The sequence below is a fragment of the Salmo salar genome, chromosome 08, assembly GCF_965601325.2.
Source record: "Salmo salar chromosome 08, fSalSal1, whole genome shotgun sequence".
Classification (NCBI taxonomy): domain Eukaryota; kingdom Metazoa; phylum Chordata; class Actinopteri; order Salmoniformes; family Salmonidae; genus Salmo; species Salmo salar.
In genome coordinates, this window is record NC_138298.1 from 20,059,188 (window position 1) to 20,076,632 (window position 17,445).

Genomic DNA, 17,445 nt, shown 5'->3' on the forward strand with positions numbered 1-17,445 from the left:
AATGCTGCAGTCAGGGCCTCACATGAAGGGGGAATGAAGGATAGGCCCTCCACAGCCAGATGAGTGTTAACCTTACGATCTATGGTATCGTCCTGCCACAGTGGTTCAAGGTACTGAGGCATGTCAGGCAGGCCACCCTTGCTCAGAGTAGGGAGAGTTGGAAGATTTGAATCAGAGACACTTTTGTCGTTTGATTTGAAGGAAGGAGGAGAGGAAAGATACGTTTTCCTGCACTTCTGGGAAAGTGTCTCCTGAAACGTTGCTTTGATCACTGTTCCAAAAACAAATTGAAGCCAAGCCACTTGGAACAGTGAAGCTCATCTTCTCTAAAAAATGAAACACTTTAGAACAGAAAGACGGTTAATGAGGAGAGGCTGAGCACAGCAGCAGGCCCAGATCTGGTGGAGATGATCAGTGAGTGTGCCTTTCCGCTTCAGTTTGAAAGTTGACATTTTCAAGCTAATTAGGCTTTTCGGGGAGCATATTGAAGTAAATTGGATTCTAGTCAACATCGCTCAACATCTCGTTTTGGCGTTAACAACATCTTGCCTATCCAACTGTTCGACTGACAACGCTATCTTCCGAGACAGGGAACAGGGACTGCAATCTGGCATGGCCTCTGTTTCTAGTCTCTGCATTAAAGTAGATGGAATGACATGCTGGTTATGTTACTGTTTTTCATTACTCAACATATTGCAAACACTGACAGTAAATAGCACTTAAACCAGTCCTCACCCTGGTAAACATACTGAAATGTCATATTAGCACGAAATGTATTCTCACATAAGGGGCAACTACACCTATCATTCTCTCCAGAGCTCAGTTACAGTATGTGCAGTACTTGTTGTGTATAGTATAGAGCTCACAGGCAAGTCATACACTGTTTTGCTCCCTCACTGCTTCCTTTGCGTCACCAATAACAACAGAACAACTCTTTACATTTGATTTTCATTGGCTTTCTTATCAGTAAAAGCACCTTTTCACTCCCCCCAGCTGCGGTAAAGGCAGTAAATCAGGACTTTCCTCCCTTCTAATTTCAGATATGATAGATGTTAAACAGTAGGTTTAACAGGGAGGCAAGTGCACTCCACTGAATGAGACTTTATGAAATATTACTCCATGAATATAAAGCTAATGTGCAGGTTCTCCAACAGGCCTAATGAGAGAAAGGGTCTGATAAGAGAAAGAGGTTTCAGAGAGCAGACATTTGAAGTTATCATTTCAGGGGAATGATCCAGAGAAAATTAGTTCTTGTGAAATGAATAGTGTCCCAGGGAGAAATGGGGTTTAAAAGCCTGAGAATTAATCAAATTATAGACAAGTGTGACTATAATTTGGAAATAGTCTGCAGATAGTGGGAGAGATAGGAAAAGTGTGTGTCTGCGTGTGGAGGGCAGGCAGCGAGGTGCAGCAGGATTACATGCGTCCCATGCTGCTGTGACTTCTACGTGCACCTTCAGCCCTCCACTGGGAGAAGGACTCCAGCCTGATGAAGTAGAGCAGGAGCACCATTCACCTCCTCTACAGGAAGATGAAACATCTGCTCAAATTACAGGGGACCGCAGGAGCCAAGTACACGCATTATTAAACCAGACGCACACTCATGTATACATCAATCTGAGACATCGCATACAGAAACAGGACATCACAACCTTTTCATTACATTTTAGTCATTTAACAGCAATCTGATCCAGAGCAACTAAGGTTAAGTGCCTTGCTCAAGAGCACATCCACGGATTTTTCCCCTAGTCAACTCGGGAATTAAAACCAGCGACCTTTCAGTTACTAGCCCAATGCTCCTAACCGCTAGGCTACCTGCTGTATTTTACAACACCGCCTGTAGCTAAAGACTTTTCACTCTCCACACAGCGAGCTGAAGCCTCACATCACAAATGTCCAAACAAATCACTCAAACCGAGCCTAAAAGAGATTTTATGGTGATAGTTTCCCATTTTAGGCTTTGGGGGATTTTCAGAATTATCGCCATGGCAATAAATTGTAGCTAGTCCTTGGGTAGGCCCCTTGGCAAGACAAGTATTGATCGATTTGAATTTAGTGTGTATTGATAGTGTTCCATTTGGTTCTGTTATGATTCTGGTGCGGTAGAAGCTGGGGTGCTGAAGAGATATATTGCCTTGAATGTGAAAACTTAAATACTTTATTATGTTCTGTTTCGGCCAAGACTATGACTAACCTTCATTTAAAACATAAAAAATGCTTTACGGTCTCGTTTAAGTTTCACATATATTAGAAGAGGTTGGTCACTGAGCTCAAATATTTGACAATGGCCTGTGTCGGCCAAGTAGTACTTTTCAAGTAAAATATCCGAGCTTCAGGGTGTCATTAACAGGGTCTCACGTTTTGCATGTTCAAGTCCTGCTGGCCACAAGCCTGTGTTAGACCACAGAGCTGAAGCCTAGGTAGCCTGGTGTTGACCTCTCTCAACTGGTCATGTTGTATTTGTACAGTAACAGACCATCCGATGTATCACACCATTCGTTGTACATGAAGGAAATGACAGGGGGTCCTAAGATAAAAGTGTTGTATTCATTTTTGATGACTCATTCAGTAGTCTACTTGACACTCAAGACCAAGTGAATAATTGATTTGGCCCAGTTCTTTCATGATGTCCAGTATCAAATTGCTCGAAGACATATAAATGTGCAATTCAAACATATTTTTCTGCCTCCTGTAAGCCAACATCAAATACATTACCACACATTTCATCCATGGAGGCTAGACACAGAGAACATAGAAAAGGAACTGATCTATCATGTGTCTATCCCCTCAGTTTTACTGGACCATTGTTCACTAAGCTTATCCTATCACATTACCGATAGAAGGAGTTACCTTGGCTCTTGGCACAATTCAAAGGAATTTCCATAACACTGTATTAATCCAATTGAATACTAAGCATACAGTAGTATTATTATAGTGGCATAGTGTGAGCTTGTGGTATGCAAAAACCAGACTTCATAAATAAAGTTTCCATGTTGTTGTATTTCGGAGATCTTTGAACTTTTGTGCATGTGGCGTGTACCTTTAGAAAATGATTAATTCCCCCATAGTCTTCGCACCTTCGTTGTTATTAAATTACTATATCAAACTGTAGAAGTAAGTATTCCAAAGCAGAGGGAGCAAAACATGAATGTTGAAAATGAACGTGTGGGTGTAGTAGGAATAGATCATTTTTATTCTGAATAATTTGCCTCTCTAACTCTCTCTGGTACTCTCTCTCTCTTTCTCTCCCTCGCTCTCTCTCTCTCTCGCTCTGGTAGTCTCTCTCTCATCCTCTCTCTTTTAGTTCAATTCAAAGGAGCTTTATTGGCATGGTAAACATGTGTTTACATTGCCAAAGCAAGTGAAGTAAACAATAAACAAAAGTGAGAAGACACAAAACAATATAAACAAAAAATGAACAGTAAACTTTGCAGCTAAAGATAAAGAGATAAAGTGTTATATTATTAGCTATGTACAAGGTTTTAGCAATGTGCAAATAGTTGTAGTATGAATAGTAGTGGAAGATAAATAAACAGATACATATTGGTTGTATTTACAATGTTGCTTGTGATGTAGTGGCTGCCCTTTTCTCGTGGCAACAGGCCACACATCTTACTGCACACTGCTGTGTTTCCCTTAACAGATATGGGAGTTTATCATCGTTTGATTTCTTTTTAAATTCTTTGTGAGTCCGTACAATCTGTGGGAAATATGTATCTCTAAGGGGGTCATACATTTGGCAGGAGGTTAGGAAGTGCAGCTCAGTTTCCGCCTCATTTTGTGGGCAGTGTGTAAGGCTATGCTCACTGAGCCTGTACATAGTCAAGGATTTTCTTCATTTTGGGTCAGTCACAGTGGTCAGGTATGATTCACTCCCCCATAGTCTCCCGCCTTCGTTGTTATTATATTACAATATCACACTGTAGAAGTAGGTATTCCAGATAGCATTCCAATTTGATCCGTTTTTTTGTTAATTCTTTCCAGTGTGTCAACTAGTTATCGTTTGCTTTCTCATAGTTTGGTTGGGTCTAAATGTGTTGCTGTCCTGGGGCTCTGTGGGGTCTGTTTGTGTTTGTAAACAGAGCCCCAGGACCAGCTTGCTTAGGGGACTCTTCTCCAGGTTCATCTCTCTGTAGGTGATGGCTTTGTTATGGAAGGTTTGGGAGATCGCTTCCTTTTAGTTAGTTGTAGAATTTAACTGCTCTTTTCTGTATTTTGATAATTAGCGGGTATCGGCCTAATTCTGCTCTGCGTGCATTATTTGGTGTTTTACGTTGAACACAGAGGATATTTTTGCAGAATTCTACATGGAGAGTCTCAATTTGGTGTTTGTCCCATTTTGTGAATTCTTGGTTGGTGAGCGGACCCCAGACCTCACAACCATAAAGGGCAGTGGGTTCTATAACTGATTCAAGCTTTTTTTGCCAGATCCTAAATGGTATGTCGAATTTTATGTTCCTTTTGATGGCATAGAAGGCCCTTCTTGCCTTATCTCTCAGATTGGTCACAGCTTTATGGAAGTTACCTCTCTCTCCTCTCTCTCTCTCTAACTATATTTCTCTCTTCTCTCTCTCTCTCTCTGTCTCTAACTCTCTTTCCTGGTACTCGCTGTCTCTAACTTTCTCTCTCTAGCTCTGATGTGGGTGTTGGGTGGTGTTCTGTAATTGTGTGTGAGAGGAGCTGGTCTGTTTTCACTGATAACCTTAACTGGTCTCTATTTTCACCAGGACATATCCACCAGCTGTTCAGTCAATCAGTTTAATTTGCCCTGGTAACCCTTGAACTTCCCCCACTGAATTCCGATGTATTAGTCTTGTATACATTTCCCAAACCCCCTGAAACATTACTTGTTGAGAAGTATTATATTGCTGTTTTGGGATTCATTCCCAGTGGGCAAAGCTGGTTGAAATGTCCAGATCAGTTTTTTATCTGGTTGCAGTTTACTGCTGGAACATCTAGGGTAAAATGTGTGGATACTCTTATCCTGCCCTGGAGTCTGAGGTGAGGTGAACGTTTTAATTAGGTGAAAGAGAAGCTGTCAGTCAAGTGTGATTGGCAGCTTAAGTGATATGTAATGCACTCCCTTCAGTATCGGAGTCCCTGGGGCTTGATTCATGGTGGACATTTAGTCAAGCTCATTACAGTAATGCACAATCCAGAGTGTGAGCCAATGATTCAGTCACTACAATAAGAATTTGGTGGGTGCTTATATTTGTCCTTTTTCACACATGTACAAGTATGTACTATACACGTGTGAATTGGAAATGTGTTTTTTTGATCAGCCATTATCAACAGCGGCCCTGGAGCAGTTAAGGCTAAGTGCCTTACTCAAGTGCCATGGACAGATGTTTCACCTCGGGACTTAAACTAGTTAATGGTCCAACACTCTAACTGCTAGGCCACCTCCCGCCACTATTCAGCACTCAAACTTTAACGAGGCAGGGAGGGTCCGGATTCAGAACCCGAAAATGGACTCAAGAGTACAGCATGTACAGATTCCGCCAAATGGCAAAAAATACTAATTTTAGACAAGAGTACACCCGATGCATGTTTTAGATTTTGGGATTTTAGATCAGTGAGTGTACACACAGCTAATAATACTGCAAATGTCCATGTGTGATGTAATACACTGTACATTAAGGTATACTTTATGTAAACAAAATATTCATGGTAAGCCGCTAAAGCATATACAAACTCCATATTCCATTCTGTAACCCTCTCTCTCTCTCAGCTAAGTACTCAATTCATCCAAAGTCGACGGCAGCACATCAATGACTAGAACGCGTCTTTCAAGAATCATTTCACAGCTCTCTCCCATGCGTGTCTGCATTCGTCCCCCCCATCGACAACAATCAAGATTCCTAAAACCTCCCCATGGCTTAGCAATGAGTTTCTCGCATGGCAAGGCAAACACAATCTCACAGGTACAGTACACACACACACACACACACACACACACACACACACACACACACACACACACAGTTGATATGCCTGGAGCCAGAGTGTTTATTCACAGGACCCAGGATATGCCGGTGGCTCTCAGTGTGTGTTCTGGAACACTGTTAGTGTTCTGTGGTGTAAACCTGAAGATAGCAAGGCTTTAGTGGCATGTTAAACAATTCTTCTGTCAGGCTGTAGTTCCATCTGAATCCATAGACTGATATAGGGGTATTAGATGGATGTTGTATCTATTATTCCTGTGTGTGAATGGACCGTCTTCCTGTCCAGTGTTGATTGATTTAGATGGAAACTTTTGTCTAAACCCAGTGTTCACACATTACTTTGAGGCCCCGGTTTTCATCTGTGTATCTGTGCTGGTTCCTCAGGGAGAGGCTTTGAGTGGGAATGGTACCTTTGGCAGGTTTGGGCCTATAGGTGTGTGTGTTGTGGGATCAGTGTCAGAGCTGGCAGATTCTCAGTGAGTTGAGGCTCTCTGGGACGATAGTCCTCCCGGTGGGACACCAGATGGGCGCAGCTGCTGCTCTACCCTACAGCTGTATCTGTCCCCCAAGGTGTGTGTGTGTGTGTGTGTGTGTGTGTGTGTGTGTGTGTGTGTGTGTGTGTGTGTGTGTGTGTGTGTGTGTGTGTGTGTGTGTGTGTGTGTGTTTGTGTTTGTGCGTGTGTGTGTGTGCGCGCGCATGTGTGTGTTTGTGTTTGTGCGTGTGTGTGTGTGCGCGCGCATGTGTATATGTACCTGTAGGGACTGTATTAGTAATAATAAGAATTACCACCAAGGTCATAACTTATTCTCCATTTAACAAAAGGACAGGACTGGACTGATAATGAGAGGACACATTGCCTTTCAAAATGTATTCCTATTCTTAGACCTCTCCTCCAGCTCATTGAGAATGTGAGATTACATTAGTTAGGGAAGTATGTACATTCGTCTGCGTGTGTATGTGTGTGTGTGTGTGTGTGTGTGTGTGTGTGTGTGTGTGTGTGTGTGTGTGTGTGTGTGTGTGTGTGTGTGTGTGTGTGTGTGTGTGTGTGTGTGTGCGCGTATATACATTCCACGTGTATACCATGTAGATGAGCCAGGCAGAGTGAGTAACTCCTCTGGTCTGGTGATAGTATATCGACTATAGAGAATGGCTGGCTGAAGGCCTTCTTATCTATCTCAGTGTGTAAGTTGCTCCATTAAGGCCTCCAGAGAGAGGAAGTGACTCAGACGTTTACACACGGTTTGTTGCTCTGAGGCCACAAAGGCCTGGGGACAGATCATTCTCATCCAGCCTTTGAATAACCCAATTTACACTTCCTGTATATGGGCCCCCAGAGAGAGACACAATCACTACAAACATACATATAGTGGCTGCTTGTTGTTGTGGGAAAAATCAGTCATCGGCAGATATTATTCCGTGGTTGCCATGGCGCTGTGAGGTATCCTAGTCAGAGAGCTTTGTAAACATTGTACATACACTGAGTGTACAAAACATTAAGAACACCTGCTCTTTCCATGACAGACTGACCAGGTAAATTCAGGTGAACACTATGAACCCTTATTGATGTCACCTGTTAAATCAACTTGAATCAGGGTTGATGAAGGGGAGGAGACAGGTTTGAGACATTGACAAAAGATTTAAGTAGTAGGTGCCAGGTGCACCGGTTTGAGTGTGTCAAGAACTGAAACGCTTTTGGGTTTTCCACATTCAACAGTTTCCCGTGTGTATCAAGAATGGTTAACCACTCAAGGGACATCCTGCCAACTTGACACAACTGTGGGAAGAATTGGAGTTAACATAGGCCAGCATCTCTGTGGAACACTTTCGACACCGTGTAGAGTCCATTCCCCGACGAATCGAGGCTGTTCTGAGGGCAAATGTTTTGTACACTCAGTATTTTTTGGAAATGATTGATCACTATATCCCGTAGTCATGACTCTCATAGTTGCAGGATTGTGATGAAAAGTCGATCTTTTGGCTTGATAGCTAGCTAGCTGGCTGTTTAGATTCAAATAATGTAGCTTTTTGTTTTATCTGTTTGAAAGTATTACACCAAGGACTGCATGTGTCCAGAGGTAACAGAGGAAGTCCAAGGACTGTTCAGACTGTCTTTGTTTCTCCTTGGCTGTCCCATCAATGCCCTCTCCGCTGAACCTACACTGAACCTACACTAAACCTACACTAAACCTCCGCTGAACCTCCGCTGAACCTCCACGGTACCTACGCTGAACCTCCGCTGAAACTCCACTGAACCTCCACTGAACCTCCACTGAACCTCCACTGCCTTTCCAGCTCAAACTGCCTCAACTTCATCTGAAGCCGACTGAGACTTTCAAGCTCAATCTTTTCCATTGTTTGTTTGTTGTTTAACTTTTTATGGGCTTTGAGATTCTTTGAAAAGTGCTATACAAGTAAAATATTGTATTCGTTATTATTGTATCTGTAACCTAAGTATGCCTAGTAGGTTAGGTCTACTGTGTAGACTAGGCCTGCCTGTTACGTTTGAGACATTTATTCAAGATGTCCACAATGGAAATACGTTTTCAGATCTTTTTGTGTCATCCTCCATTATTTGAAACGCATTATCCATATGTGTGGTTGTACTGTGTTTTAAATGATCATATACATCTATCTATCATCTATCTGTTTATCTACTGTATATGCCATCCACTGTTTTGTGTGTGAATCATCACGTTGGGCTCTATTTTCACTATCCTCATGAAGTGCTGTGGTGCTAATATTGTTGTAGAAATCTTCATGAGAATGAGAGGTGCTGTTTTGGCTTTGCATCAAAGTATGTTGAAATCCCCATGGCAATCTGAGAATCTCCTGCATGACAGAACTTGTTTTCCGTGTCCATAGGTTGAAGAATGATGGATGTGCTGTATTTGCGAGCAGTGACAATTTGAAAGTGAAAACTGAACAGCTCACTGACTGCTGTAGAGGAAAGAAGCTTCAATCTGCTTTCTTTTCACAGTCAGTGGTCCAACAAATGTTCCTTGTGAGTTATCATGTGTTCACTCACTGAGCATACAGTATGTGTCTCTATGCAAATATCAAAGTCCCATCAAAGAGCTTCAAGGTACGGTGCGACATTCTTGTGGCTCCAACAGAGCACACATCTGTGCCAAAATACCTTACACCTCATTAGAATCAGTCAGCGTGACGAAAGACAACAACATGGGTATGATGTGTCCCTGGGACAACATATTGTTTCAGACAAAACTTGACTTACGTTGGCGTTTTAATGGTGATAATTTGTACCGCCATATAATCTCCACTAAAGAACCATTCGGACTGTGAAAGCATCTGGTTAATTAATATGATGCGAAGACATTGCTGCAACATTTAAATGAATTGCTCTCTGGCAGCAATATTCAGCCAAGGATAAAACACACATAGCCTATGCCTTTTCTGTTTGATGAAGCGCTTTAGCGTCGCCTTTCCCGAGCTTTATCAAATCAATCTTATTTAGACCCTGACTAGCCTACCAGGGCTCATGATATGCAGTTCTACCATAATGAAATTAATTTTTCAGGTGGAGTAATTTGCATTTGCAATTCTGCAGGCACTTCAACTTAAATAAAGTGGAGGAAAAGTCAGTTGAATTAGCCGCGGCGCTTGTTAGTCAATGGGATGATCTGGCGTTTTCTCCATTGTCTCCTTCTCAAAACCCATTGGAGGAGAAGGGTAGAGAGGCGAGAGAACTGCAGACCGCCGCCGGAGGCTCCGGACTGGGGGACCGCCGCCGGAGGCTCCGGAGTGGGGGACGTCGCCGGAGGCTCCGGAGTGGGGGACGTCGCCGGAGGCTCCGGAGTGGGGGACGTCGCCGGAAGCTCCGGAGTGGGGGCCGTCGCCGGAAGCTCCGGACTGGGAACCGTCGCCGGAAGCTCCGGACTGGAACTGTCGCCGGAAACCCTGGACTGGGAACTGTCGCCGGAAACCCTGGACTGGGAACTGTCGCCGGAAACCCTGGACTGGGAACTGTCGCCGGAAGCTCTGGACTGGGAACAGTCACCGGAAGCTCTGGACTGGGAACAGTCGCCGGAAGCTCTGGACTGGGAACTGTCGCTGGAAGCTCTGGACTGGGAATGCTCACTGGAGGCCTGATGCGTGGGGCTGGCACAGGTGGCGCCAGACTGGTAACACGCACCTCAGGGCGAGGGCGGGGAGCAGGAACAGGACACCCCGGACTGGGCAGGCGCACTGGAGGCCTGATGCATGGGGCTGGTACAGGTGGCGCCAGACTGGTAACACGCACCTCAGGGCGAGTGCGGGGAGCAGGAACAGGACACCCCGAACTGGGCAGGCACACTGGAGGCCTGATGTGTGGGGCTGGCACAGATGGCGCCAGACTGGTAACACGCACCTCAGGGCGAGTGCGGGGAGTAGGAACAGGACACACCGGACTGGAGAGACTCACTGAAGGCCTAGTGCGTGGAGCCGGGACAGGAGGCCGCAGACTGGTGACACGCACTTCAGGGCGAGTGCGAGGAGCAGTAACAGGGCATACTGGGCTGTGGAGGCACACAGGAGTTCTGGAGCGTAGGGTTGGCACAATCCGTCCTGGCTGTATGCTCAGTTTAGCCCGGCAAGTGCGGGGCGCTGGCACAGGACACACTGGGCTGTGAATGCGCACTGGAGACACCGTGCGTATCACCGCAAAACATGGTGCCTGACAGGTCACACGCTCCCCACGGTGAGTACGGAGAGTTGGCATAGGACGTACTGGGCTGTGAATGCGCACTGGAGACATGGTGCGTATAGCCGGCCTCATTTGTACCGAAACTTTAACACACTTCTTGGGATGAGTACGGGGAGCTGACTCAGGTGGCATCTGACGGCTAACATGCTCCTCAGGGAAAATGCCGTACATACTACGCCAAAACAACAGCTCTCTCTCATCACCCTCCTCCACTCTCACAGTACTCCTCGCTCAGTCTCTCCCAATATTCCTCTTCGCTCTCAGACTCACCCCTCGGCTTCGCCGACCAACCCGTGTGCCCCCCCCAAAAAATTATTGGGGCTGCCTCTCGTGCTTCCGTTGTTGCCGTGCTAGTTCCTCGTATCGTAGCCGCCCTGCTCTCGCTGCTTTAATCTCCTCCTTCGGATGGCGATACTCCCCGGCCTGCCTCCAGGGTCCTTTCCCATCCAGGATTTCCTCCCATGTCCATTTGTCCTGACCACGCTGCTTGGTCCTTTGGTGGTGGGAGATTCTGTTATGGCTGTCGTAGGAAGGAGCGGACCAAAACGCAGCGTGTGTATCGTTCCACATTTTATTATAACTGTGAAACTATGCAACACATACAAATAAACTAATGAACAAAACAACAAACCGTGACGATGGGGTGCAACATACACTTACTCAAAATAATCTCCCACAAACCCAGGTGGGAAAAACAACCACTTAAATATGATCCCCAATTAGAGTCAATGATGACGAGCTGCCTCTAATTGGGGATTATCCCCCCAAAAAACAACATAGAAATACAACAACTAGAACCCCATATAGAAATTCATAAACTAGACAACACCCCCAACATAGAAAAAAGAAACTAGAACCAACACTGAGCCACAGTTTTTCCTGTGGCTCAGTTGGTAGAGCATGGTGTTTGCAACGCCAGGGTTGCGGGTTCGATTCCCACAGGGGGCCAGTAGTAAAAAAAATCAATGTATGAATTCACTACTGTAAGTCGCTCTGGATAAGAGCTTCTGCTAAATGACTAAAATGTAAATGTGAACATAGACATAAATAAACTAGACAAAACCCTCTCACGCCCTGACCTACTCTACCATTGAAAAATAAAAGCTTTCTATGGTCAGGATGTGGCAAACACTCTGTCCACATGATACCCTTACACCACATGGAACAGTAGACCCTCATCTCACCCATACTGCACTGGGGGAAATTAAACAAGTTACAATTAAAAAATGAAACAAACTACAACACCCTATAGCTTTACACGAAATAGAACGTAATTCTGATAATTACTCACGCTTCAAATAATGTTCTCATCAACTCCACAAAGTGGTTCTGAGAGCACTGGTATTCAGCTAGCAAGAAGCTAACTTCCTCATGTCAATCTGAAAGTATCAACAGTCTAACATGACCATCTGGCATAAATATTACAAAACAAACTCTTATACACTGCAGATTATGCAAAATATGATATATTCTGGTACAAGAGTATGATAAAAAGTATAATTTACCCATCTAACGTAGCATTGGACCCACGATGGATTTCAACAGCTCTCCAGTGTAATTGCTTGCTCTCACTCTTACACACTACGCACACCTTATTTATGGATTTCTTAAAGAGACAGTGCCATCTAGTGGATATAAATGAATACATCTACGTGCTTTTACCACCTGGCTACATCTGTTTTCCCAATTAACCTCTCTGGGGTATGTGGGACGCTAGCGTCCCACCTGCAGGACACACTATTCAACAGCCAGTGAAATAGCAGGGCGGCAAATTCAAAACAACAAAACTCTCATAATTCAAATTTCTCAAACATACAACTATTATATCCCATTTTAAAGATACATTTCTCGTTAATCCAACCACATTGTCCGATTTCAAAAAGGCTTTACGGCGAAAGCATAACATTAGATTATGTTAGGACAGCGCCTAGAAAAGAAAAACCACACAACCATTTTCCAAGTAAGGAGAGGCGTCACAAAAACCAGAAATACAGCTAAAATTAATCACTAACCTTTGATGATCTTCATCAGATGGCACTCATAGGACTTCATGTTACACAATACATGTATGTTTTGCTCGATAAAGTTCATATTTATATCCAAAAACCCCATTTTACATTGGCGTGTAATGTTCAGAAATGTTTTGCCTCCCAAAACTTCCGGTGAATGAGCACCTCAATTTACAGAAATACTCATCATAAACATTGATAAAATATTCAACAGTTATTCAAATAATTATAGATACACTTCTCCTTAATGCAACCGCTATGTCAGATTTCAAAAAAGCTTTACGGTGAAAGCAAATTTTGCAATAATCTGAGTACAGTGCTCAGATATCAAAACAAGCCATACAGATACCCGCCATTTTGGAGTCAGCAGATATGACAAAAATTACATTATAAATATTCACTTACCTTTGATGATCTTCATCGGAATGCACTCCCAGGAACCCCAGTTCCAGAATAAATGTTTGTTTTATTCGATAAAGTTCATCTTTATGTCCAAATACCTCCTTTTTGTTCGTGTGTTTAGTCCACTACTCCAAATGCAGGAAGCGCGTGCAAAATGTCACGACGAAAAGCCCCAAAAAGTTATATTTACGTTCGTAGAAACATGTCAAACGATGTATAGCATCAATCTTTAGGATGTTTTTATCATAAATCTTCAGTAATATTCCAACCAGACAATTCCAATGTCTTCAAAAAAGAAAAGGAACACAGATAACTCTCACGTGAGCGAACGACACTGAGCTCATCTCATTTTCTCACCCATCTACTTCCAGGACCTCTTATTCTCTCCCCATTCACAGTAGAAGCATGAAACAACGTTCTAAAGACTGTTGACATCTAGTGGAAGCCCTAGGAAGTGCAAAATGAACCTTAAGTCACTGTATACTGTATAGGCAATCACTTGAAAAACTACAAACCTCAGATTTCCACATTTCCTGGTTGGATTTTTCTCAGGTTTTTGCCTGCCATATGAGTTCTGTTATACTCACAGACATCATTCAAACAGTTGCAGAAACTTCAGAGTGTTTTCTATCCAAATCTACTACTAATATGCAAATCCTACTGTCTGAGCCTGAGTAGCAGGCAGTTTACTACGGGCACATCTTTCATCCTCACGTCAAAATACTGCCCCCTACCCTAGAGAAGTTAAATTGCAAAGCATCATTCCAAATAGCCAACCAGATACTTAATTTCTTTCATATGAAATGCTATTTTCATGATATGCAATCCGACTACTATTAACGACATTTAGCATAAGAGATTTAGTCCCTTTGCAGAACAGAAGTCAACCTTTCTCACAGAATCAGCTAATTACATTATGGAACTCAATTGTCTCGCAGTCTAGGACTATTGCCTTATCCTACAGTTCTTCCTTTAGAAGTGGCACTGCATGTTGTAGCATTCTATACAAATAAATTAGCATTCTGCTGTATGCCTACCTGTCAATAGTGTGTAGCAAACCAATTACTCAACCAATTCAGTTTGAATATTGAATTTTTAATTGCATTACATCATTTTTTTATCCGCCATTTACTAAAGAGCTAAACACAAGCTTTTAAATTCTCATGTTTGTCCTTGCTTTTATTAATATGTAATGTCTGCTGAACCATGGGGAAGGCATTGCTTGTGAAACGTGCCTTGTTCTCAGTCTAGCAATGATGAATGCCTCCTTGCATCACACATTGGACAAGAACCAATCATAAAGCCTTTCGATTAGGAAAGCAATATTTAAATAATCTGTATCTCGTACGCTTCTGAAGAATGAAATGTTCAGTCATTTTCCTAAGGTCACTGCAGGGAAGAAACAAATGAGTGGAATGTTTAGTCAGGTATAATTGATAGATTTTTTTATACATTTATTTAACTAGGCAAGACAGTTAAGAACAAATTCTTATTTTCAATGAAGGCCTAGGAACAGTGGGTTAACTGCCTGTTCAGGGGCAGAACAACAGATTTGTGCCTTGTCAGCTCGGGGATTTGAACTTGCAACCTTGCAGCTACTAGTCCAACGCTCTAACCACAAGGCTACCCTGCTCATAATGTAAAACATAGTTGCCTTGATTTAAGTAGCTTTTGTTTTCTATTGGTATATTCGCAAATGTTAGTGAAAAACCAAGGCCTATGCAGACTATCCTGTATATGTACGCAGGGCCGGCTCCAGGCATAAGCGACATAAGCGGTCGCTTAGGGCCCCCGGACATTAGGGGGCCTGTCATGCCAAATAGTGTCCCCTGGCCAAATAGTGTCCCCCACTACATCACAATGGGATTCGATGAGTTCTAGCTTCTGTTGCTAGGTCTGTTGCTTGAACTTGCAACATTCTGACCGGACTACGTAATGAGTTAAAGCGTCCGCTGCTATGCTGGTTGCTTGGCTCTATTTGACCTCGTAGCAGTCACGAAGGAAGGAGGATGCTGGCAGTTCTCATTCTATTTCACTGCATAAACGCTCGTCAGTCTGAGCAAAATTATTATTGCTCTCCGAGGACGATGTTTTTGACGGCGACAACCTGCTGACTACCTGCTGCTTCAGAGGACCGAAAAGACTGTCAAGAGAACATTTTCTATACCATGTATTTGTCTTTATATGTGTACATATTTTTTAAATAGGAATAAATAATTTAAGCCGTTTTTAGATTGACGTTGCTACAGTAGCTACTTTATTTATATACCTCAGCCTGCCTAGTCAGCTAGCCAGCTACAGTAGCTACTTTACTTATATACCTCAGCCTGCCTAGTCAGCTAGCCAGCTACAGTAGCTAGACAGCTAGACAGTTTCATTTAGCTAACGTTAGCTAGCTAGTTAGCAAGCAAGCTACTGTAACTGTTATTGCAGCTTTCTGTTTGTATGTAGCTTGCACTTCAATGGCATTTCTGGAGAAGATTTCCTTTTATCTTTCCAACCAGGCGAAGTACTATGAAGACACCACTGATCTCGACAAGACGAGCAACATTCAGAGAAATTCACATTCAGGGTAATTGTGGGTAATCAGTCAATTATGAGCCAACCTCCACTGATATAGTTATATGTCTGTCATATTGATGTAATGCCCTGGCCATAGAGAGGGGTTTTTTGTTCTTTATTTTGGTTAGGCCAGGGTGTTACATTGGGTGGGCGTTCTATGTTTTGTTTCTATGTGTTTGTATTTCTTTGTTTTGGGCCGTGTGTGTGTGGCTCCCAAATCAGGCACAGCTGTAGTTCGTTGCTGTTGATTGGGAGTCACACATAAGTGCATGTTTTTCCGTTGGGGTTTTGTGGGTAATTGTTTCTGTTCAGTGTATTAGCGGTCAGTACTGGTTAGCTGTCGGTTGTTTCTTGTTTAGTGTGTTTGCACCTGACAGGACTGTTGGCTGTCGGTTTTCTCAGTTTGTTTTGTATAGTGTTCTCTTTTGCTTTATTAAATATGACGAACACTAACTCCGCTGCATTTTGGTCCATTCCTGAAGACAGCCCTTACAATTGAGGTGTTTAGCTGTAAGTTAAACCTGATGAATCAAATGGATAGGGGTAAGCAATTATGGTAATTCCAAATGCTCTTAACTAGGTGACTTAGATATGTACAACCAATGCTGGTATAACGTATTTTCAGATCACTGAAACCCCTCCTGATGTGGTGGAAGTTGTCGAACCAGATCAGAACGCTTTTGAGTACCAGGCACGGACTGAGAAGGATGTGGAGGTTTTTGACCAGGTAAAAATTATCCGCTGTTAATTTATTTTCTGGAGAGATATGTAAGATGTATTTGCAATATGAACTATAACTGCATGTATTCCTGTCATCAATCAAGGTGAGACTAAACATGGACAAGACGCAGGACAAACAGGAGAGCTACCGAAGCAGAATCAAGAAGGGGACCAAGTGCTACGACATCTGGGTGAATTACTTGGTTTGGAAGAAGGACGAAAGGAAGGCGAGTCCTGGGAAACCTTGCTGCTCCTAGCTAGGGTCACCATCTGTTAAAGTGAATATAAAAAAATCTCATAACTATTTGCATTTGCACACAAAATAACCTGAAACTAGTTTTAGTTTCCCTAACACTAATATTTTTGTCTGTCTTCCTAGGGTTACCTCAGCGGAAGCCAACAATCTTCTACAGTTGGAGCAGTTGGACGGTCGACCAGTGAAAGCACTGACACACTTCACTTCAGTGAAGCCCAATAAACAAAGTATGTTAAGCTTTGGTTGACATTTGAGAAAGCAAGAAAATGGTAGTTATGCTAAGCTTCTAAAAATGTACCTCTTCCATTTACCTCTCCAAATTACTTTAGGACCATCAACTGTTCGAGTCCCCCAGGAGGTATCCCGTCCACCAAAACCAGTGAGTTCGGATCATTCTGATTCTCTGTGGTCTGAGTCGGAGGGGGACCAGCTTGAGGTGGGCTATACCTTCCAAAAGTGTTGAAGTACATATCTCCCATTTATAACACTGCACTAATTCAACAAATGTTCTTACAGTAAAGTGTAACCTGTGAGATACACAGATTAACTAAAAACATGAGCACTGCAAACACTCAGAACAAAGAGAGCAGCAGTGCCTGGACTTTGCAGTCTGCCTCTTCAAGTCCTCCTTATGTGACTGGCTGCCTGTTGAGAACAAGTGACGGGCAGAACCTCCCACCCACACAGCAACCCCTTCCTCTATATTCCACACACCAGAATTCAGTATTTTATTCTATGATTGCCATGTGAGTGCACCAAAAAATCTGTGAAAATAAATTAATGACACAACTGTACCAAAAACTATCAAAGTATATGTATTAAAATCTTAAATATTGCCAGGTTGGT

General features: G+C 43.1%; 1 long non-coding RNA gene across 2 annotated transcripts; it reads left to right on the plus strand.

The window, feature by feature from the left end:
* The first annotated feature begins 14,956 nt into the window (after positions 1 to 14,956).
* Positions 14,957 to 16,613, plus strand: LOC106610176 (uncharacterized). 2 transcript variants are annotated; one of them, XR_001329862.3, is made up of 4 exons: positions 14,958 to 15,231; positions 15,566 to 15,633; positions 16,249 to 16,350; positions 16,448 to 16,613. It is a non-coding gene; the product is annotated as an uncharacterized LOC106610176 (long non-coding RNA). The 2 variants fall into 2 exon arrangements; XR_014393028.1 differs by having other exon boundaries at positions 14,957 to 15,231; positions 15,566 to 16,350.
* Positions 16,614 to 17,445: the final 832 nt, after the last annotated feature.